Here is a 4,067-nt window from a genome sequence, read left to right on the forward strand (position 1 = left end):
CTGAAGTTACTTGGTGTAGTATAGCATTTTCTATACCTTCACCAATGTTATATACTGTGAATTGTGAAAAGAAGTGGCCCAAGGACTGAGCCCTGTGCCGCCCTCTTGTGGACAGTTAAAGTATCAGATGTCAAACCATCAAACTGGATACATTGTGTTCTTTCTGACAGATAATTACTAAACCAACCTACTGCCTTCCCAGAAGCCATTGACTCATCTTATAGGAGCCAAACCAAAATGAAATATTTCTATTTGTCAACACTGATCGATCATCATATTTTGAAGTAAATCTTAATGGTCTTCTATAGATCTAGGATCTCAAAACTGAAGGTTAATTCCCACGTGAATCTTATGTTGAAACATTGGTTCATGGTCTGAATCTGGATTGAGTTAAAGTGTTTACACTGCATTGATCCATGCAGCTTCTCCCTCAGCCAGCAAGAGAACAGAAAAATGTGGCTATGATTATTGGTTATGCTTATAATTGGAGGGAATCTGTGTGTGTGTGTGTGTGTGTGTGTGTGTGTGTGTGTGTGTGTGTGTGTGTGTGTGTGTGTGTGTGTGTGTGCGTGAGTGTGAGTGTGAGTGTGAGTGAGAGAGAGTGAGAGTGTGTGTGTGTCTGCATGCTTCTGTCTGACTCCACACACTCGCAGAATGACAGAAACACATTTAACTCTCGACAAACCAAGTCAACACCAGGATCTGACTGCTGCTGTGGTGCATCTCTTCTCCACAGTGCATAGTGCAGCTATCATAAAGATCTTAATAGGCTACAGACAGTATGAGAACTCTGGATTAAAGATCTTAATAGGCTACAGACAGTATGAGAACTCTGGATTAAAGATTTTAATAGGCTACAGATGGTATGAGGACTCTGGATTAAAGATCTTAATAGGCTACAGACAGTATGAGGACTCTGGATTAAAGATCTTAATAGGCTACAGACAGTATGAGAACTCTGGATTAAAGATTTTAATAGGCTACAGATGGTATGAGGACTCTGGATTAAAGATCTTAATAGGCTACAGACAGTATGAGGACTCTGGATTAAAGATCTTAATAGGCTCCAGACAGTATGAGGACTCTGGATTAAAGATTTTAATAGGCTACAGACGGTATGAGGACTCTGGATTAAAGATCTTAATAGGCTACAGACAATATGAGGACTCTGGATTGGACGCAGACCCAAATGAGCTGGGGTGGCATAGTTAACTCATCGTCCAATTTGTGATGAAACCGTCAAATTTAGCGCAGATATCTTAATACAGTATACTGTATGTAGAAGACATCTGGGTATTGGGACATTGCAGATAGATACAGTATGTATTGTGTATGTGTGTGTGTGTGTGTGTTTTTATATATATATATATATATATATATATATATATATATATATATATATATATATATATATATATACACACACACACACACACACACACACACACACACACACACACACACACATATATATATATATGTGTGTGTGTGTGTGTGTGTGTGTGTGTGTGTGTGTGTGTGTGTGTGTGTGTGTGTGTGTGTATATATACAGTATATAGACAGAAATTCAAATTATAAATTATTAAGTGCAAAGTAACAGAGCTTTAAAGTGACATATAGTGGAGTCCATGTAATAAGTCCATGTAAACATAGGTGAAGTTTGAACTTGAAGGGGGTGCAGAAAAAATCTAGAGGAAAATTAATAATTAGGATACCAGCACGTGCATTTTCATATCCTGACTAATATGCCCAGCAATGAGTGAGTTTTATGAGTTTTATTCGGATCCCCTTTAGCAGATGCCACAGGCATCTATCACCAATTTACATACACATTGAATTTAATTGAATATTGAATATGTGTTCATATGAACATTAATGGTTATTCTCATACATGTCAACATGTTTGTTCATATTGTTCCTGCTCTGCTAACAGACTACAACTGTGTACACGAAAACACAAACCTTACCTAATTTTGACACGCACACACATGCAGTACGCGCGCGCACATACACACACACTGTTTGTTGAGAGAGAGTGTGCGTGTGTGTGTGTGTGTGTGCGTCATTGTCTGGTAGTTCTCACTCTGTTAATATCAACAGCTGGGTACACGCCACACACACATACAGGACCTAACTGCTCTAGTTAATTGGCTGTAGCACATGGGGTTATGTTACTTTAGCTCGTGTGTGGTGGTGGTGGTGGTGGTGGTGGTGGTGGTGGTGTGTGTGTGTGTGTGTGTGTGTGTGTGTGTGTGTGTGTGTGTGTGTGTGTGTGTGTGTGTGTGTGTGTGTGTGTGTGTGTGTGTGTGTGTGTGTGTGTGTGTGTGTGTGTGTGTGTGTGTGTGTGTGTGTGTGTGTGTGTGTGTGTGTGTATGTGAGAGAGAGAGACAGAGAGGGAACTAGCAGATGACAGAATATAAATGAACCCTGCACAGACTCAACATGCCCTCTCCCCTCCTCTCTCCTTTCATCTCCTCTGCTCTCCCCCCTCCTCTGCTCCTCTCCCCTCTTCTCTCCTCCTCTCCCCTCCTGTCCTCTCCCCTCCTCTCCCCTCTTTTCTCCTCCCCTCCCCTCCCCTCCCCTCCCCTCCCCTCCCCTCCCCTCCCCTCCTCTCCTCTCCTCTCACATTCTGTGGTGTGAGACTCCTGCTCAGGCCACCAAAGAGACAGCATCCCGGGACAATACAGCTGCTTACTCCTCCTTGAGACTACTACCAGTCTGAGCCCTTAGGATTCCTGCTTGTCATCCATAGCATCTTACAAAGCACGGTAATCCATTTTCCTGCACAGCTGACACGACAGCAACTTACTTGAAGTTGAAATGCTTTGAGACTTGCTCCTAAATGAGTGGGATTCCTGCATTTTCTCATACAACAGAAAGCTAATTGAACCTGGACCCGCTGCTGTAGTTACCAGAGGACATCACGCCTCATCATCATACACTTCTTCACGGCTACTACAGCAGATAACGCAGCGCACCTCATGGGACAATACAAGCAATACTTGTACGGGATATAGGCCTTGGATTCTGCTTCCAGTATCTGAACCAGTCTGCAGGACCGGTCTGCAGGACCAGTCTGCAGGACCAGTCTGGCTTGTGAGCTCTGGCTACAATATGTGGTCCGATTGCTTGTGATTCACTGCTGCTGGTTCTAGTTACAGATCGCTCTGTGAGGTGTGCGTGTGCGTGTGTGTGTGTGTGTGTCCTTTTTAACCAGGATACTTAGAGTATCCATTACTGGTCTGTTCTTCTTTTTTCTTTTCTCGCTCTCCTTCTTTCACTCGCTCCCAGCCTCTCTCTCTCAATCGCTCGCTCCCTGTCTGTCTCTTTATAGGATTGATGTGGAGCGTAAAGCAGTGAAAAGCCTGACGTTGCACCCAGAGACTTGAGTGATGGTTCTGTCTTTGTGGACTCTCCTCTCTCTCCCTCTGCCGTCTTCTTCTGCCCAGCCTGATCTCCATCTCTGCTCTCAAACCAGCTGCTGTGTGTGTGTGTCCATATTACAGCAGTGTGTCTTTATGTGTGTGTGTGCGTGTGTGTGTGGGGGTGTGTGCGTGTGTGTGTGTGTGGGGGTGTGTGTGTGTGTGTGTGTGTGTCGGTGACGTGCGTGGACACATGTTCCCATAAGAAGCGCAGCGCTATACTGGCTTTGCACTAGGGCTGAGAGAGCGAGAGATAGAAAGAAAGACTATAGTGGAAATAGCTCCTGGTAAAACTGCTCCTCTCTTGGTTTACCATCATATGGTCACTGCCCTAAGAAGCAAAGTCCAGGTTTAGATACATCCGTGCTTCAGAAAAGGACTCTCTGACTGTACCCCATGCTGCCTGAGTGCTCCATGCTGAGTCTCAAAGTGTCTCTATGTCTTGAGAGGTCTCTGTGAACTATGGGTCCACTGCTGTTATTATATGTTAAGCAGCCAGTCTATGGACCACGATACCGTCTACAGCAGATGAATAGGACCTGGTTTGGATCCTGATATGGACTTAACTGGACTGGAGTGAACCTCCACTGGATTGGACCTACACAAGAGCTGTTTTCCAGCACAACCAGGATATTTGCCACGTGA

The sequence above is a fragment of the Poromitra crassiceps genome, assembly GCF_964638095.1.
Source record: "Poromitra crassiceps genome assembly, chromosome: 12".
Taxonomy (NCBI): Eukaryota; Metazoa; Chordata; class Actinopteri; order Beryciformes; family Melamphaidae; genus Poromitra; species Poromitra crassiceps.